Below are 21,546 nucleotides of genomic sequence, written 5' to 3' on the forward strand. Positions count from 1 at the left end.
GTTTATGTGACATTATATGCTAGCTTGAAAAATGGGTGTCTGATTATTTCTGGCTGGGTACTCTGCTGACATAATGTAATGTTTTGCTTTCGTTGTAAAGCCTTTTTGAAATCGGACAGTGTGGTTAGATTAACGAGAGTCTTGTCTTTAAAATGGTGTAAAATAGTCATATGTTTGAAAAATTGAAGTTTTTGCATTTTTTAGGTTTTTGAATAACGCGCCACAGGATTACACTGGCTGTTATGTAGGTGAGACGATTTGGTGCCACCTACCCTAGAGAGGTTAACTTGACTTTTGAAGACTTTAGAGAGGCAGGGCAGGATAGATATAGGTCTATAGCAGTTTGGGTCTAGAGTGTCACCCCGTTTGAAGAGGGGGATGACCGCCCCAGCTTTCCAATCTTTAAGGATCTCGAACGATACGAAAGAGAGGTTGAACAGGCTGCTAATAGGGGTTGCAACAATGGCGGCGGATAGTTTTCGAAAGAGAGGGTCCAGATTGTCTAGCCCAGCTGATTTGTACGGGTCGAGGTTTTGCAGCTCTTTCAGAACATCTGCTATCTGGATTTGGGTGAAGGAGAAGCTGGGGAGGCTCGGGTAAGTAGCTGCGGGGGGGGTTGGAGTAGCCAGGAGGAAGGCATGGCCAGCCGTAGAGATATGCTTATTGAAATTTTTGATTATCATGGATTTGTGACCGTGTTACCTAGCCTCAGTGCAGTGGGCAGCTGGGAGGAGGTGATCTTGTTCTCCATGGACTTTACAGTGTCCCAAAACTTTTTTGGAGTTAGAGCTACAGGATGCAAATTTCTGCTTGAAAAAGATAGCCTTTGCTTTCCTGACTGACTGCGTGTATTGGTTCCTGACTTCCCTGAAGAGTTGCATATCGTGGGGACTTATCGATGCTATTGCAGTCCGCCACAGGATGTTTTTGTGCTGGTCAAGAGCAGTCAGGTCTGGAGTGAACCAAGGACTATATCTGGTCTTAGTTCTGCATTTTTTGAAAGGGGAATGCTTATCTAAGATGGTGAGAAAATGACTCACCTGAGGAACAGAGGAGGAGTAGGATGAGGGTACGGCTAAAGGCTATCAAAACTGGTCGTCTAGTGCGTTGGGAACAAAGAACAAAAGGAGCAGATTTCTGGGCGTGGTAGAATAGATTCAGGCCATAATGTGCAGACAGGGGTATGGTGGGGTGCGGGTACAGCGGAGTTAATCCCAGGCACTGAGTGATAATAAGAGAGGTTGCATCTCTGGACATGCCGGTTATAATGGGTGAGGTCACCGCATGTGTCGGAGGTGGGACAAAGGAGGTATCAGAGGTATGATGAGTGGAACTAGGGCCTCCATTGTAAACTAAAACAATGATAAGTAACCTAAACAACAGTATACAAGGCATATTGACATTTCAGAGAGACATAAAGCGAGGCATAAAGCAATCACAGGTGTTGATTGGGAGAGCTAGCTAAGACAACAATGGGTAAGACAACAACAGCTAATCAGCTAAAACAACAACAGGTAAAATGGAAATGAATGGGCAGAGAGGGTCGGTTAACTACACACAGAGCCTGAGTTCGCGTCTGGGGCCGATAGATAAACAAAAATAAACAGAATGGAGTACCGTGATTAATGGACAGTCCAGCAGGCATCAGCTATGTAGCCAAGTGATCATAGGGTCCAGGGGACAGCAATAGATGGAACAGGGAAGCCGCGGAGTAGTCGCTACTATGCTAGCACGTGGGAGACACAGCGTTTACAGTTAGCAGCCCGGGGCTAGTAGAAGCGTCTGCGCCGACGTCCGACGGAGGCCGGTTGAAGGCACAGCGGATGGAGTATTCGTCGACAGACCAGTCGTGGTGGTGTGGCGGGGTGCCGTGTCGACAAAGGATCCAAGCCAGATGGCAAAAGAGGTATTGTAGTTGTAGTAATTTAGTTTGCTAGCCGGGAGATGAGCCTGGCTCATGGCTAACTGGTGCTAGCGTCGGGGCAGGGGGGTTAGCCACTATAGCCACTCGGTAACAGCGGTGATCCGGTGCCAAGGTCCAGAGCTTACGGCAAGGATCCGGTGGAGTAGTGGATTCTAGCCATGTTTGGGTGGAGTCCGGGTGAACAACTGAGTAGGCTGGGAGGTGGGCCTCCGGGATAGCTTCGGTACTGGGTCACCCGGTGGCAGCTAGCTAGCTAGGCTAAAAAAGGGCAGAAGGTAAAGGCCGCTATCAGTGGCTAACAACGACTAAATAGCTTGTAGCTAATTAGCTGGATAGTTTCTGATGGCTAGGTGGTTCTGGCTATAAGGTCTAAAAAAATATTTAAAAAATAATAATAATATCACATTGGGTGAGGCAGGTTACCGGAAGGTATAATTGAATTAAAATGGAAAAGAGATTGAAAATAAAATTGAAATATATACAAAAAAGGACGAAAAATACAAAAGTTCATGAGAGGATGAACAAAACATTTCTGCACTGCTACGCCATCTTGGATTTGCCATAAAAATATATACAGTAACAGTCAAAAGATTGGATACACCTACTCATTCAAGTGTTTTTCTTTATTTGTAAAATAACATACACTGCAGAATAATAGTGAATCAAATCAAATGTTATTATTCACATGCGCCGAATACAACACCTTACAGTGAAATGCTTACTTACAAGCCTTTAACCAACAATGCAGTTTTAAGAAAATGCCTAAAAAAAGTAAGAAATAAAAGTAAGAAATAATTACCGATCAGCAGTAAGATAACAATAGTGAGGCTATTTACAGGGGGTAATGGTACATAGTCAATGTGCGGGGTTACCGGTTTGTCGAGGTAATTGAGGTAATATGTACCTGTAGGTACAATTATTAAAGTGACTATGCGTATATAATAACAAATAGAAGCAGCAACGTAAAAGGGGGAGGGGGGTTATGTACAGTTGAAGTCGGTAGTTTACATACACTTAGGTTGGAGTCATTAAAACTCATTTTTCAACCACTCCACAAATTTCTTGTTAACAAAATATGGTTTTGGCAAGTAGGTAAGGACTCTACTTTGTGCATGACATACATGAAGGGCACTTTTCGGCATTTGCTGAATGATTGATGAATAACCCCATATTGCAAATGTATGGTCCCTTACTAGACGTCCGCAAATGTTTCTAAATTCGCCAACGGCAGCGGGCCGTGCACCGGGGCCAGATCTTCCGGGAAGTCATCGAACGAAGTCTCTCGGACATCCGGTTTCCGTTTTATAAATTTTTCCGCTGTCCCGGTAAATCCCAGCAGATAGCGAATGGAATCTTATCGTAAATGTACAAAACATCACCAATCACGACGTGGCCATTTCTCCTAAATGGAAAAGACTTCGAAGCCAAAACTTGGTGAGCATAGGTTTGGACTAATGGGCTGTTAGCCCAGAAACAAGATGGCGTTGAGGCCTCAACGCTTTTTGAGTTAAGGCCATTTTTCTGGGATTAAAGGTCAAAAATGAAAATAGAGCGCTAATTTGACTGCTTCACGTCAAAGTACATGAACCTACGGTGTCAGGAAAAAAGAACCAGCCATTTATCTATCGTAATTTAAGAGAAATCGTACAATGTACAATCGGTGATGCTCAAAATGTTTTGTTGTTTTTCCAAAAGAGTTACAGATCCAGTTGCAGTGTGTTTCGGAGCTCTGCGAGATTTCTGTGATTTTCTGTGATTTTCTGAAATAACACACATTCATTCAACCCTCTGTAGATAAGTCAGTTCTTAACGTAAAGACTTAAAACTCAATATTCTTTAAGAGCCTACCCCAAGGAGGATATGTGTTCACTTTCAGCTTCCTGTGTCAACCGGAAGTGTCAAGATGCACTAGAAGTGAGGGAGGGGTGATGTCAGGCGCAGGAGACCAAAGGTGCGTAGTAGAATGTTTTATTTTCCCGAGTCCAAAAATGCCATAACTAGGCAGGGAACAAGGAAACCCAACTAGACAAAAAATCCACGTCAACAGAGTCGGGACACAGCCTAGGATAAACGTCCTTCCAACAAAGTACAAGAGAGATAAACAATCCCCAAAACCCCACGACAGGAAACACAAACAATCCCGCACAAACCTAAACCTAGAAAGCTAGACTAAATACCCCACTAATGAACTCAACTCAAAACAGGTGATAACACAAGACAGACAAAACCAAACGAAAATTAAAAGGGGATCGGTGGCAGCTAGTAGGCCGGCGATGACGACCGCCGAGCGCTGCCCGAACAGGGAGAGGAGCCACCTTCAAGAGACGTTGTGGCAGGAAGTGCCTTAAAATGGTGTCATAGAAGCTGTTTTGAAGGGTTAACCTCTTACATCTAGACGTTCCGCTAGCGGAACACCTGCTCCAATATCCAATGATAGGCGTGGCGCGAATTACAAATTCCTCAAAAATACAAAAACTTCAATTTTTCTAACATATGACTATTTCACAGCATTTTAAAGACAAGACTCTCCTTTATCTAACCACACTGTCCGATTTCAAAAAGGCTTTACAGCGAAAGCAAAACATTAGATTATGTCAGCAGAGTACCAAGCCAGAAATAATCAGACACCCATTTTTCAAGCTAGCATATAATGTCACAAAAAACAAAACCACAGCTAAATGCAGCACTAACCTTTGATGATCTTCATCAGATGACACACCTAGGACATTATGTTATACAATACATGCATGTTTTGTTCAATCAAGTTCATATTTATATCAAAAACCAGCTTTTTACATTAGCATGTGACGTACAGAACTAGCATACCCCCCGCAAACATCCGGTGAATTTACTAAATTACTCACGATAAACGTTCACAAAAAAAACATAACAATTATTTTAAGAATTATAGATACAGAACTCCTCTATGCACTCGATATGTCCGATTTTAAAATAGCTTTTCGGTGAAAGCACATTTTGCAATATTCTCAGTAGATAGCCCAGCCATCACGGCTAGCCATTTAGACACCGACCAAGTTTAGCCCTGATCAAACTCCGATTTACTATTACAAAAGTTTCATTACCTTTGTTGTCTTCGTCAGAATGCACTCCCAGGACTGCTACTTCAATAACAAATGTTGGTTTGGTCCAAAATAATCCATCGTTATATCCGAATAGCGGCGTTTTGTTCGTGCGTTCCAGACACTATCCGAAATGGTAAAGAAGGGTCGCGCGCATGGCGCAATTCGTGACAAAACATTTCTAAATATTCCTTTACCGTACTTCGAAGCATGTCAACCGCTGTTTAAAATCAATTTTTATGCAATTTTTCTCGTAGAAAACCGATAATATTCCGACCGGGAATCTCCTTTTCGGCAAACAGAGGAAAAAAATCACAAAGACGGGGGCGGTCAGGTCACGCACCTAAGCCCACAGTCCCTTGATCGGCCACTTGAGAAAGGCGATAATGTGTTTCAGCCTGGGGCTGGGATGACGACATTCAGGTTTTTCCCGGGCTCTGAGCGCCTATGGACGACGTAGGAAGTGTCACGTTAGAGCAGAGATCCTTAGTAAAAGATAGAGATGGCAAAGAAGTTCCAGAAATGGTCAGACAGGCCACTTCCTGTAAAGGAATCTCTCAGGTTTTGACCTGCCATTTGAGTTCTGTTATACTCACAGATACCATTCAAACAGTTTTAGAAACTTTAGGGTGTTTTCTATCCATATACAATAAGTATATGCATATTCTAGTTACTGGGTAGGATTAGTAACCAGATTAAATCGGGTACGTTTTTTATCCAGCCGTGAAAATACTGCCCCCTAGCCATAAGAGGCTAAAGATTTTGGGCCTGCTCTGAAATATGTGATAGTTGGCTTCTAAACGAGTTGGAAAAAGTGGGTGTGGTGTCAGTTTATATCAGTTTGGTGTCAGAATGATATCTATATGACTGATGGATGGTGACTTGCTGGCCGACTTTTGTCAATTTGCAATATGTTTAAACAGTGATAGACCATCACCTAATGGACATTCTGAAAATCAACACCAACGAGTGATGGAGAGGAACCAGAATCACTGCCCGACCATCCCGAGTTCATCGGGCCAGTCAATTTCGCATTCCTGCAGTATTTTTGAGCATGTCAAATTCGTGATGGTAAATGCCCATTGAAACATATTGCAAATGGACAGACATGCACCTGGTGATTGGAATGGATTACCAGAAACACATTTAAAAAATGTTTTTTAATGCCTTTAGGGGGGAGCAAGGGGTCTACGGTTGGGTAGGGAGAACCCCCTTTGAATGAAATGCCGTCCATGTGAGTGGTATTGGACACCGTGTATATGTTTCGTACAGTGCCAATATGTTCCCATTAATTTTTGTCGATTTCAGGGGGGTCTTCCCTTACACAAGTAATTTTTCCAACAAATGTTTACAGACAGATTACTTCACCTACAATGCACTGTATCTCAATTCCATTGGGTCAGAAGTTTACATACAATTTAACTGTGCCTTTAAACAGCTTGGAAAATTCCAGAAAATGATGTCATGGCTTTAGAAGCTTCTGATTGGCTAATTGACAACATTTGAGTCAATTGGAGGTGTACCTGTGGATGTATTTCAAGGCCTACCTTCAAACTCAGTGTCTCTTTGCTTGACAACATGGGAAAATCAAAAGAAATCAGTTAAGTCCTCTTAAAAAAATTGTAGACCTCCACAAGTCTGGATCATCCTTGGGAGCAATCCCCAAACACCTGAAGGTACCACGTTCATCTGTACAAACAATAGTATCCAAGTATAAACACCATGGGACCACACAGCCGTCACACCGCTCAGGAAAGAGACGCGTTCTGTCTCCTAGAGATGAACGTACTTTGGTGCGAAAAGTGCAAATCAATCCCAGAACAACAGCATCAGACCTTGTGAAGATGCTGGAGGAAACAGGTACAAAGTATCTATATCCACAGTAAAACAAGTCCTATATCGACATAACCTGAAAGGCAGCAAGGAAGAAGCCACTGCTACAAAACCGCCATTAAAAAGCCAGACTACGGTTTGCAACTGCACATGGGGGAAAAGATTGTACTTTTTGGAGAAATGTCCTTTGGTCTGATGAAACAAAAATTTAAATGTTTGGCTATAATGACCATTGTTATGTTTGGAGGAAAAAGCGGGAGGCTTGCAAGCTGAAGAACACCATCCCAACCGTGAAGCACGGAGGTGGCAGCATCATGTTGTGGGGGTGCTTTGCTGCAGGAGGGACTGGTGCATTTCACAAACTAGATGGTATCATGAGGTAGGAAAATGATGGGAATATATTGAAGCAACATCTCAAGACATCAGTCAGGAAGTTAAAGCTTGGTCGTAAATGGGTCTTCCAAATGGACAATGACCCCAAGCCCACTTCCAAAGTTGTGGCAAAATGGCAAGTTAAGGTATTGGAGTGGCCGTCACAAAGCCCTGACCTCAATCTTATAGAAAATGTGTGGGCAGAACTGAAAAAGTATGTGCGAGCAAGGAGGCCTACAAACCTGACTCAGTTACACCAGCTCTGTCAGGAGGAATGGGAAAAAAATTCACCCAACTTATTATGGGAAGGTTGTGGAAGGCTACCTGAATCGTTTGACCTAAGTTAAACATTTTAAAGACAATGCTACCAAATACTAATTGAGTGTATGTAAACTTCTGACCCACTGGGAATGTGATGAAAGAAATAAAATATGAAATAATTCATTCTCCCTACTATTATTCTGACATGTCACATTCTTAAAATAAAGTGGTGATCCTAACTGAGCTAAAACAGGGAATTTTTACTAGGATTAAATGTCAGGAATTGTGAAAAACTGAGTTTAAATGTATTTGGATAAGGTGTATCTAAACTTCCGACTTCAACTGTAAACAGCCTGGGTAGCCATTTGATTAGATGTTCAGGAGTCTTATGGATTGGGGGTAGAAGCTGCTTAGAACCCTCTTGTACCTAGACTTGACGCTCCGGTACCACTTGCCATGCGGTTGCAGAGAGAACAATCTATGACAAGGGTGGCTGGAGTCTTTGACAATTTTTAGGACCTTCCTCTGACACCGCCTGGTATAGAGGACCCTAAGAACCCCTAAGGACCCTGGGACTAAACACCTCCCTCTTCAACTGGATCCTTGGCCGTCTCGTCGTTGTCGGTGATCAGGCCTACCACTGTTGTGTCATCGGCAAACTTAATGATGGTGTTGGAGTAATGGCTGGCAGTGCAGTCATGAGTGAACAGGGAGTAAAGGAGGGGACTGAGCACGCATCCCTGAGTTTCTCCCGTGTTGAGGATTAGAGTGGTGAATGTGTTGATATCTACCCTTACCACCTGGGGGTGGCACAAAGTGAAGACATTAAAACTATGAAATAGCACATATGGAATCATGTAGAAAATAGTCCAATTTTATACTTGAGAATAGCCACCCTTTGCCTTGATGACAGCTTTGCACACTCTTTGCATTCACTCAACCAGCTCCACCTGGAATGCTTTTCCAACAGTCTTGAAGGAGTTCTCACATATGATGAGCACTTGTTGGCTGCTTTTCCTTCACTCTGTGGTCCAACTCATCTGAAACCATCTCAATTGGGTTGAGGTCGGGTTATTGTGGCCAGGTCATCAGATACAGCACTCCATCACTCACCTTATTGATCAAATAGCCCTTACAAAGCCTGGAGGTGTGTTGGGTCATTGTCCTGTTGAAAAACCAATGATAGTCCCACTAAGCACAAACCTGATGGAATGGCGTATTGCTGCAGAATACTGTAATAGCCATGCTGGTTAACCTCTATGGTTAACCTCTACCCGTGGTGCACTCCATCAACAGCAGGTGCATTTCAAGAGCGGCAAATTTGAATCCAAATAAATGTCAAAATTCAAATTTTTCAAACATACAACTATTTTACACCCTTTCAAAGATAAACATCTCCTTAATCTAACCACGTTTTACGATTTCAAAAAGGTTTTACGGCGAAAGCATAAATTTAGAGTATGTTAGGACAGTACATTTACAAGAGTTGTGTGTAATGTTTTGTCAATTCAAAGACAGGGTCACCAAAACCATAAAACCAGCTAAAATGATGCACTAACCTTTTACAATCTCCATCAGATGACACTCCTAGGACATTATGTTAGACAATGCATGCATTTTTAGTTCTATCAAGTTCATATTTATATCCAAAAACAGCGTTTTACTATGGCATTGATGTTGAGGAAATCGTTTCCCTCCAATAATCGGCAGTCAAGTCAGCATCACAAATTAAATAATTAAAATTAGAAAACATTGGTAAAATATTATATTGTCATTTAAAGAATTATAGATTTACATCTCTTGAACGCAATCAACTTGCCAGATTTAAAAATAACCTTACTGGGAAATCACACTTTGCAATAATCTGAGCACTGCGCCCAGAAAAATACGCGTTGCGATACAGACTAGTCGTCATGTTGGGGCGATCTAAAATCGAAAATACTATGTAAATAATCCATTACCTTTGATTCTCTTCATCAGCTGTCACTTCCAGGTATCACAGGTCCATAACGAATGTAGTTTTGTTCAAAAAAGCTCATCATTTATGTCCAAAAATCTCCGTCTTGTTAGCACATGATCTAAGCCAGCCGGACTTCTCGTCATGAACGAGGGGAAAAAATATATTTACGTTCGTTCAAACATGTCAAACGTTGTATAGCATAAATCATTAGGGCCTTTTTTAACCAGAACATGAATAATATTCAAGGTGGACGAATGCATACTCTTTTATAACGTATTGGAACGAGGGTACCCAACATGAACTCGCGCGCCAGGTGTCTAATGGGCCATCATCGTTCCATGGCTCTTGTTCGGTCAGATCTCCCTCCAGAAGACTCAAAACACTTTGTAAAGGCTGGTGACATCTAGTGGAAGCAATAGGAAGTGCCAAAATATTCCTCAGCCCCTGTGATTTTCAATGGCATAGGTTTAAAGGTAATACAACACATCAGGTATCCACTTCCTGTCAGAAAATGTCTCAGGGGTTTGCCTGCCAAATGAGTTCTGTTATACTCACAGACACCATTCAAACAGTTTTAGAAACTTTAGAGTGTTTTCTATCCATATATAATAAGTATATGCATATTCTAGTTACTGGGTAGGATTAGTAACCAGATTAAATCGGGTACATTTTTTTTATCCAGCCGTGCAAATACTGCCCCCTAGCCCTAACAGGTTAAGTGTGCCTTGAATTCTAAATAAATCACTGACAGTGTCACCAGCAAAGCACCCACAAACCCTCACACCTTCTCCTCCATGAATCACTGGGGGAACTACATATGCAGAGATCATCTGTTAACCTAATCTGCGTCTCTCAATGACACGGCGTTGGAACTCCAAGTTGGACTCATCAGACCAAAGGACAGCTTTCCACCGGTCTAATGTCCATTGCTTGTGTTACTTGGCCCAAGCAAGTCTCTTTTCTTATTGGTGTCCTTTAGTAGTGGTTTCTTTGTAGCAACTCGACCATGAAGTCCTGATTCACACAGTCTTCTCTGAACAATTGATGTTGAGATGTGTCTGTTACTTGAACTCTGTGAAGCATTTATTTGGGCTGCAATTTCTGAGGCTGGTAACTCTAATGAACTTATCCTCTGCAGCAGAAGTAAGTCTGGGTTTTCCTTTCCGTTGGCGTTCCTCATGAGAACCAGTTTCATCAAAGCGCTTGATGGTTTTTGTGACTGCAATTGAAGAATCTTTCAAAGTTCCTCAAATGTTCCGGAGTGACTGACCTTCATGTCTTAAAATAATGATGGACATTCGTTTCTCTTTGCTTATTTTAGCTGCTCTTGCCATAATATGGACTTGGTCTTTTACCAAATAGGGATATCTTCTCTATGCCACCCCTACCTTGTCACAACACAACTGATTGGCTCAAATGCATTAAGAAGGAAAGAAATTCCACAAATTAACTTTTATGAAGGCACACCTGTTAATTGAAATGCATTCCAGGTGACTACCTCATAAAGATGGTTGACAGAATGCCAAGAGTGTGCCAATGGGTGGCAACTTTGAAGAATCTCAAATGTAAAATAGATTTTGGTTACTACATGATTCCATGTGTGTTATTTCAAGGTTTTTATGTCTTCACTATTATTCTACAATGTTGAAAATAGTAGAAATAAAGAAAAACCAATGAATGAGTAGGTGAGTCCAAACGTTTGATTTGTACTGTATATATATATATATATATATATATATATATATATATATATATATATATATATATATATATATATATATATATATAAATATATAGATAGATAGATAGATATATATAGATGCACTACCGTTCAAAAGTTTGGTGCCACTAAGAAAGGTCTTTGTTTTTGTCTATTAAAATAACATCAAATTGATCAGAAATACATTGTTAATGTTCTAAATGACTATTGTAGCTGGAAACGGCAGATATTTTATGAAATATCTCCATAGGCGTACTGAGGCCCATTATCAACAACCATCACTCCTGTGTTCCAATGGCATGTAGTGTTAGCTAATCCAAGTTTATCACTTTACAAGGCTAATTGATCATTAGAAAATCCATTTTGCAATGGTTATGTTAGCACAGCTGAAAAATGTTGTTCTGATTAAATAAGCAATACAACTGGCCTTCTTTAGACTAGTTGAGTATCTGGAGCATCAGTATTTGTGGGTTCGATTGCAGGCTCAAAATGGCCAGAAAAAGACTTTCTTCTGAAACTCGTCAGTCTATTCTTGTTCTGAGAAATGAATGCTATTCCATGCAAGAAATTGCCAAGAAACTGAAGATCTTGTACAACGCTGTGTACTACTCCCTTCACAGAACAGCGCAAACTGGCGCTAACCAGAATAGCAAGATGAGTGGGAGGCCCCAGTGCACAACTGAGCAAGAGGACAAGTGCATTTGAGTGTCTAGTTTGAGAAACAGACGCCTCACAAGTCCTAACTGGCAGCTTCATTAAATAGTACCCGCAAAACACCAGTCTCAACGTCAACAGTGAAGAGGCGATTCCGGGATGCTGGCCTTCTAGGCAGAGTTGCAAAGAAAAAGCCATATCTCAGACTGGCCAATAAAAAGAAAAGATTACGATGGACAGAAGAACACAGACACTGGACATAGGAAGAATGTAAAAAAGTGTTATGGACAGACACATCTAAGTTTGAGGTGTTCTTATCGCGAAGAAGAACATTCGTGAGACGCAGAAAAAATGAAAAGATGCTGAAGGAGTGCTTGACGCCATCTGTCAAGCATGGCGGAGGCAATATGATGGTCGTGGGGTGCTTTGGAGGTGGTAAAAAAGGGGGAAATGTACAGGGTAAAAGAGATCTTGAAGATGGAAGGCTATCACTCCATTTGCAGCGCCACGACATACCCTGTGGATGGTGCTTAATTGGAGCCAATTTCCTCCTACAGCAGGACAATGACCCAAAGTACAGCCCCAAACTATGCAAGAACTATTTAGGGAAGAAGTAGTCAGCTGGTAATCTGTCTGTAATGGAGTGGCCAGCACAGTCACCGGATCTCAACCCTATTGAGCTGTTGTGGGAGCAGCTTGACCGTATGGTACATAAGAAGTGCCCATCAAGCCAATCCAACTTGTGGGAGGTGCTTCAGGAAGCATGGGGTGAAATCACTTCAGATTACCTCAACAAATTGACAACTAGAATGCCAAGGGTCTGCAAGGCCGTAATTGATGGAAATGGACAAGAGTAAAGTTTGAAGGACACAATTGTTATTTCCTTTAAAAGTCATTATTTTTAACCTTGTCAATGTCTTGACTATATTTCCTATTCATTTTGTAACTCATTTCCTGTATGTTTTCATGGAAAACAAGGACATTTCAAAGTGATACCAAACTTTTGAGCGTTAGTGTAGATATACACCGTAACAGTCAAAAGTTTTAGAACACCTACTCATTCCAGTGTTTTTCTTTATTTTTACTAGTTTTACATTGTAGAATAATAGTGAGAAATCACATTAGCAGACCATCCACCTTTCTTCCGCCAACCATTCCCTACCCAGCAGTACCCTCCACTCTCTTTTAGTCTCTCCACCCTTTATTGTATTGGTTTTGGTATTGAATTAGGATCCCCATTAGCTGTTGCAAAAGCAGCAGTTACTCTTCCTGCGGTCCACACAAAACATGAAACATAATCCAGAATGACATAATACAGAACATCAATAGACAAGAACAGCTCAAGGAGAGAACTTCATAAATTTTTTTAAAAGGCACACGTAGTCTACATATCAATGCATACACACAAACTATCTAGGTCAAATAGGGGAGAGGCGTTGTGCAGCGAGGTGTTGCTTTATCTGTTTTTTGAAACCAGGTTTGCTGTATATTTGAGCAATATGAGATGGAAGGAGGTTCCATGCAATAAGGCTCAATATAATACTGTACACTTTCTTGAATTTGTTCTGGATTTTGGGAATGTGAAAAGACCTCTGGTGGCATGTCTGGTGGGATAAGTGTGTGTGTCATAGCTGTGTGTAAATTGACTATGCAAACAATTTGGGATTTTCAACACATTAATGTTTCTTATAAAAAGAAGAAGTGATGCAGTCAGTCTCTCCTCAACTGTTAGCCAAAAGACACTGACATGCCTAGTATTTACATCAGCCCTCTGATTACAATTGAGAGCAAAATGTTCCACTCTGTTCTGGGCCAGCTGCAGCTTAGCTAGGTCTTTCCTTGCAGCACTGAACCACACGACTGGGAAATATTCAAGATTAGACAAAACTAGAGCCTACAGAACATTTTTTGGGGGGGAGTGAGTTGTCAATAAAGCATTGCATCTCTTTATTACGGCTAGACCTCTCCCCATCGTTACAACCATTGAAAGGTAATGCCAAGTAATTTAGTCTCCTCAACTTGTTCAACAGCCACACCATTCATTACCAGATTCAGCTGAGGTCTAGCACTTAAGGAATGATTTGTACCATCCTCTCTTCCTGATTTGTATTCATCCTCTCCTCCTTCCTCTTCAGTCTCTCCACCCTTTGTCCTCTCCCCCATCCTCTTCAGTCTCTTTACCCTTCCTCCTCTCCTCCACCCTGTTCTTCTTCTCCACTGAGGAGCAATCGATGTGAGGTGGAGTAGAGATTTGGTTAGCGACACAGGTCTGCTTGTAATCCCATAATAGTCCCACTCCCAGATACACTTCACACTCTCTTAAACCTCAACACACACACACACACACACACACACACACACACACACACACACACACACACACACACACACACACACACACACACACACACACACACACACACACACACACCCGACGGCCATTAAATTGCGTTATATTGGCGCCCATCGATCCATTGCACTTCCTGTAGACTTTATGACTCCGTTCCAACTAACTACAGAGCCTCCTGCATTACCGCCGTAAACAATGACAGAGTGTTTTCACTGATGCACACACAATGCAAGTCTCAAAAGACACACACACACTGCTGCTTGGCAGATGAATAGCCCTGAGTATGCAGAGTAGGGAGGGGAGGTGGGGGGGATAAAGAGGGAGGAGAGAGAGAGAGAGAGAGAGAGAGAGAGAGAGAGAGAGATGATGAGAGGGAGAGATGATGAGAGGGAGATGGAGAGGAGAGAAGGAGTGCCAGGGGCAAGGAGGGAGACACAATATGTGTGTTGATTGGCCTCCTTAGCTCAGCAGCAAAATCAATTTGACTGGTGCTTCACAGAATGAATGAGGGAGGATATAGGTGGAGGAAAAATGGGTTGGAGTGAGAGAGGAGAGAGATGGAAGACGAGGGATGAGAGATAGAAAACCATTGACTGACAATGTTTACTTAACGTGTATAGTTGTAAATAAAACATCAGTGAAAAACCCTTACTGTACAAGATGCTTATATGAAAGGTGTTAATTTAAGTTGCTGCTACACACTGAGTTAACCAACCGTTAGAAACAAACACCTTCCTAATATTTAGTTGCACCCCCCCCCATTTTGCCCTCAGAAGAGCCTCAAATCTTCAGGGCCTGGACTCTACAAGGTGTCGAAAGCGTTCCACAGGGATGCTTGCCCATGTTGACTCTAATGCTTCTCACAGTTGTTTTAAGTTGGCTGGATGTCCTTTGGTTGGTGGATCGTTTTTAGGAAACCAGCAGCGTTGCAGTTCTTGACTCAAATCGGTGCACCTGGCACCCTGTTCAAAGGCACTTAAATATTTTGTCTTTCCCATTCACCCTCTCTGAATGGCACACATACACAATACATACCTCACTTGTCTCAAAGATTAAAAATCCTTCTTTAACCTGTCTCCTCCCCTTCATCTACACGGATTGAAGTGGATTAAATAAGTGACATCAATAAGGGACCATAGCTTTCACCTGGATTCCCCTGGTCAGTCTATGTCATGGAAAAAGCAGGTGTGTTGTATATTCACTGTGTATACTGCTCTAAGATGCTGTAACTTAAGCCAAGATTCAATCAGGAACGTTCCCCCGGTCTTCCAGTATCCTCAGAACCCAGTAGCAATTCTCTACTGTTGCTGCTGTTTCAAAAAATCTAGAACCTTGATGTTCAGCAAGCCCCCTATTCCCTACTCACAAACCTAAAAAAAAAAAACATTTTTAAGTGTTTGTGTATTTGTGTGTTTTTATGTGTTTGCAGGCCCATGCAACTCACCAGAAGAAATATAACAAACGAATGATAAAAAATAGCAACAGAATTATATAAATGTCGCCACAAGCTTGGTATGGTGTCACCTGGGGAATGCTGGCACAGGACGCCAAACGGAACACAGAGCATTCCGAGCCCAGTGTTCCGGAATAATGAGACAATGTGGGAACCCGATTCATACCTCCAGACTGCCAGGATACACAGGGAAACAGGGATTTTACGGCTTTATCAAATCTATTTTCTCCTTTTCTCTCTCTTTCTCTCTATTTTTCCACAGATAAGAGGTATATTGGAAAACATGGTGTGTCTGTTTGAGACCCAGAGGAGGGAGAGAACAGGCCTTTACTAATGCATCTCAATACACTGTATGGTCTGCATGTCATTCCAAATGGCTCAGTAAATAGGAGCATGGTGATCACAACATCAACATTGCGTGTTTGATTTCTGCATTGAGTTTTCTGTATTGAACATATGTAGCTAAGTAAGTAAGCCTTGTCCAAGCCAGAACGACAAGATCCTATCTCCTGTTTCTGTACTGCGAGGTAGCTTGATGTACAAGTACGTCCCAGTCTGTCACAGGGCCACACAGCCAATCCATCTCCTTAATGCTGAATGTCAAGCAGAGATTCAGAATAAGAATCATCTTTATTCTTCAAAAACATTTGCAGGTTCAGGAATTTGAATAGGTGAAATGGTGCTGCCACAATAAACAGAATATACAGACAAGATATATAGATGCAGCATTTACACAAACTACATACATTATGCACACAATGAACACCAAGCTATAAACAACAGACTACACTAGAAACACTGTAAGCTACGCTCTTGAATTGTGCATGTATAGATTAAATACAGAAATTACAGGATGATCTGCAATAGGGGAAATATATATACCAGTGTATATGTAAGGGTCAGTCCGTGGCAGAGCGCATAAGGCAGGTGCAGGATGTGCAGGATGTGCAGGATGTGCAGAGTGCAATGTGCAGTTCTATGAAATTGCAGGGGGCAAGTCCGTCGATGAATATTGAAGAGTGCATAGTCCATGAATGAAGAGATCATCTTGGACCAGGTGGCCGGTTGGTGAGGGCCACGACGTGGGGGATTGAACTGTTCAGGTGGTGGGAAGTTTTGGTCGTGATTGACCTGAACGGTTTGCCAGAGGGGAATATTTGGAAGAGGGGGTGGCCGGGGTCGAAGGGGTCAGCAATTATCTTTCCTGTGCGCGTCCTTGCCCTGGAGTCATGCAGGACCTCGATAGAGGGCAGGTGGCAGCCGATGACCCTCTCAGCAGACCGGACAATCTGTTACAGTTCGCTCTTTAACCAGGCAGACACATTCCCGAATCAGACAGTGATTGAGGAGGTGAGGATGGACTCGATGATGACCACGTAGAACCAAATCAGTATTGCTTGTGATAGTTTGAGAGAGGCATCGGACCCATTTTTAGAGTGTTTAGTATGACTCGATCGGGGATCGAACCCAATCTCAGAGTGGCCACTGAATTGACTGAATATAATACACAGCATGGTCCCTGTGAAAAGTGCCCATGTGGTGAGAAAGTCTCAGTGTACACAGACCATAGCAGAGATGTGTTGAGGAGGTTTCAGTGTACACAGACCATAGCAGAGATGTGTTGAGGAGGTCTCAGTGTAGACAGACCATAGTAGAGATGTGTTGAGGAGGTTTCAATGTAGACAGACCATAGCAGAGATGTGTTGAGGAGGTCTCAGTGTAGACAGACCATAGCAGAGATGTGTTGAGGAGGTCTCAGTGTAGACAGACCATAGCAGAGATGTGTTGAGGAGGTCTCAGTGTAGACAGACCATAGCAGAGATGTGTTGAGGAGGTCTCAGTGTAGACAGACCATAGCAGCGATGTGTTGAGGAGGTCTCAGTGTAGACAGACCATAGTAGAGATGTGTTGAGGAGGTCTCAGTGTAGACAGACCATAGCAGCGATGTGTTGAGAAAGTCTCAGTGTAGACAGACCATAGTAGAGATGTGTTGAGGTCTCAGTGTAGACAGACCATAGCAGCGATGTGTTGAGGAGGTCTCAGTGTACACAGACCATAGTAGAGATGTGTTGAGGAGGTCTCACCACATGGCGTATTCTCCAATTGAATAAAGTGCATATGTGACTCCTAGTTGTACTGTAATGTGTGTGTACTAAAGGTAGTTTAGCGTTGTTTGGGATCTTGTCCCCTCTGCCACCCCAGCCTTGATGCAGATCCATATTGTTTTATTGAGCTGTTTGCTGCACAGTGGAGGAGCTCCTTATTTTCTCATTGCTGCTAACAGTGTGAGCGAGTGGCAGATATTTTTAAAAGTGAGTGGGTGCATGAGCTAGCTAATAAACGCTTGAGCTCTACCTCCAGCATATAACACACATAGAGAGCACACTCAACCGCAATCGCAAACGCAAACACAAACACAAACACAAACACACACACACACACACACACACACACACACAGGTAGTAATATCCCACAGATACACACGGAACACGTTCACACAAGCAAGCACACACACATGCACAAATACACACAAAAGCATCAAACATCCTTCCCTTGCCCTTCACTCAAACCAACTCACAAACACACCAACTCACAAACACACCACCTCACCGACGCACTCACCTAGATAACAACCCCCCCCCCCCCAACACACACACACAGTCTTCAAGCATTGTTGTAGCTCTCATTATTTGGGAAATCCATCCCTATCCATCTCTCTCCCCGTCGTTCCTCCTCCCTGCTCTCTCCTCCCCCCTCCTTTGGATGACTATCTAATCTGCTGCGTTTTATTTAAAGCTGTCTATGAATAGTAATACCATTCGACATGAGAAAACAGACCTGAACCATTCCCTATCTAATGTAGCGGAGGATGTTGCCACAATCATTTCCGACAAAGAAAAGGGGGAGGGAGGGAGGGAGAGAGGAGAGAGGAGAGAGGAGAGAGGGAGGGACAGAGAGAGAGGTATGGATGGATGGAGGGAGGGAGGGAGGAAGGAGAGCGCATTAGAGAACAAGGGAAAAAGAGAGAAGGGAGAAAGATAGAGACATTTTATCAGCAATTCCATTTAGCTTATATTCCCTCCCATCCGTCCCTCCCTCTGTGTTTAACCACGGTGGATATGATTACACCTCACACTCGTTTAGTGTGGCCTGTTCAGTGATTCGCTCCCTCCTTTCTTCCCTCGTTTCATGGATGAGGTGAATTCTAATGCTATCTTCTTCTCTTCTCAGGGCTGAGTCACCTCTCCACTCGTCATTTATTTCTCACATTACCACACGCAGGCGTTACCACACGCAGGCGTTACCACACGCAGGCGTTACCACACGTAGCCGTTACCACACGCAGCCGTTACCACACGCAGGCGTTACCACACGCAGCCGTTACCACATGCAGGCGTTACCACACGTAGCTGTAACCACACGCAGGCGTTACCACACGTAGCCGTTACCACACGCAGGCGTTACCACACGCAGCCGTTACCACACGCAGGCGTTACCACACGCAGGCGTTACCACACGTAGCCGTTACCACACGCAGCCGTTACCACACGCAGGCGTTACCACACGCAGCCGTTACCACACGCAGGCGTTACCACACGTAGCTGTTACCACACGCAGGCGTTACCACACGTAGCCGTTACCACACGCAGGCGTTACCACACGCAGCCGTTACCACACGCAGGCGTTACCACACGCAGGCGTTACCACACGCAGGCGTTACCACACGCAGCCGTTACCACACGTAGAGGATGAGGTGAGTAGCGGTCACTAATGCTGAAGACCAATGAGTGGTTGCTTAGTGAATGGACTATGTCTACACTAGAGTGTAATTCTGATCATTCGGAAGAGTGGAGCAAGATGGGGCTATAGCGTCAAAACGATTCTGTAGGATAGAGATATCAAGAGTTGAAATGATCTGTATGATTGATGCATTTTGGAAGGCGTTTGTGATGCTAGTCTTTTAAATAAACAGTGATCTGTAATGTATATGCTACTGTACCTGTATGTGAATCAGGAAGGTTTGGTCAGGCTATATGTTAACTTTAACCCTAACCCTAACCCTAAGCATGAGTCTGTCCTTCTCCTCTCAGCGAAAAAGTCACATTGAGGCTGACTGTACTTCTGCTCTCAGTGAAAAAGACACATTGAGGCTGACCATCCTTCTCTCAGTGAAACAGTCACATTGAGGCTGACCATCCTTCTCTCAGTGAAACAGTCACATTGAGGCTGACCATCCTTCTCTCAGTGAAAGTGTCACATTGAGGCTGACTGTCCTTCTCTCAGTGAAACAGTCACATTGAGGATGACTGTCCTTCTCTCAGTGAAACAGTCACATTGAGGATGACTGTCCTTCTCTCAGTGAAACAGTCACATTGAGGATGACTGACCTTCTCTCAGTGAAACAGTCACATTGAGGATGACTGACCTTCTCTCGGTGAAACAGTCACATTGAGGATGACTGACATTCTCTCAGTGAAACAGTCACATTGAGGATGACTGACCTTCTCTCAGTGAAACAGTCACATTGAGGATGACTGACCTTCTCTCAGTGAAACAGTCACATTGAGGATTACTGACCTTCTCTCAGTGAAACAGTGACATTGAGGATGACTGAACTTCTCTCAGTGAAACAGTCACATTGAGGATGACTGACCTTCTCTCAGTGAAACAGTCACATTGAGGATGACTGACCTTCTCTCAGTGAAACAGTTACATTGAGGATGACTGACCTTCTCTCAGTGAAACAGTTACATTGAGGATGACTGACCTTCTCTCAGTGAAACAGTCACATTGAGGATGACTGACCTTCTCTCAGTGAAACAGTTACATTGAGGCTGACTGTCCTTCTGACTGCTTATCCCTTGATCATGACCAGCTTCATTTGTCTCAATTAAGGCCGACAGCTTTTTCTTTTCTCATGTCCACTTCAATTAGCACTTCCCGCTACAGCGTACACCAGTGTGTGAGTGTGTGTGTGTGCATGCGTGAATGAGTGCATGTGTCTGTGTGTTTCTGTGTGTGTGCAAGCACGTGTGTTGCATTTGGGTGTGTTTGTTGTTTGGTTGTGTTTATGAGTACACACCAAATCCCCACACGAATAGATACCTACACACCTATAACGCAGATTGAAAGTATCTTATAGGAGTTGTGCAAGGGCACCATGACCCAGAGACAGCAGTAGTACTACTAGAGTACAGACCTGTCACCTGGACCCAGACAGCAGCAGTAGTAGTTCTAGAGTACAGACCTGTCACCTGGACCCAGAGACAGCAGTAGTAGTACTAGAGTACAGACGTGTCACCTGGACCCATAGACAGCAGCAGCAGTAGTAGCACTATAGTACAGACCTGTCACCTGGACCCAGAGGGAGCAGCAGCAGTAGTAGCACTATAGTACAGACCTGTCACCTGGACACAGAGACAGCAGCAGCAGTAGTAGTACTAGAGTACAGACCTGTCCCCTGGACCCAGAGACAGCAGTAGTAGTTCTAGAGTACAGACCTGTCACCTGGACCCAGAGACAGCAGCAGCAGCAGCAGTACTAGAATACAGACCTGTCACCTGGACCCAGACAGCAGCAGTAGTAGTTCTAGAGTACAGACCTGTCACCTGGACCCAGAGACAGAAGAAGTAGTAGTTCTAGAGTACAGACCTGTCACCTGGACCCAGACAGCAGCAGTAGTAGTTCTAGAGTACAGACCTGTCACCTGGACCCAGAGACAACAGCAGCAGTAGTACTAGAGTACAGACCTGTCACCTGGACCCAGAGTCAGCAGCAGCAGTAGTACTAGAGTACAGACCTATCACCTGGACCCAGAGTCAGCAGCAGCAGTAGTACTAGAGTACAGACCTATCACCTGGACCTAGAGGGATCAGGGACTCATTTCCCAGAACCTTTGTAGTGTTAAGACAATTGTTAGAACCTTCTTACAATGTAT

Source organism: Salmo salar, chromosome ssa20 (assembly GCF_905237065.1).
Source record: "Salmo salar chromosome ssa20, Ssal_v3.1, whole genome shotgun sequence".
In the NCBI taxonomy this organism is placed as follows: Eukaryota; Metazoa; Chordata; class Actinopteri; order Salmoniformes; family Salmonidae; genus Salmo; species Salmo salar.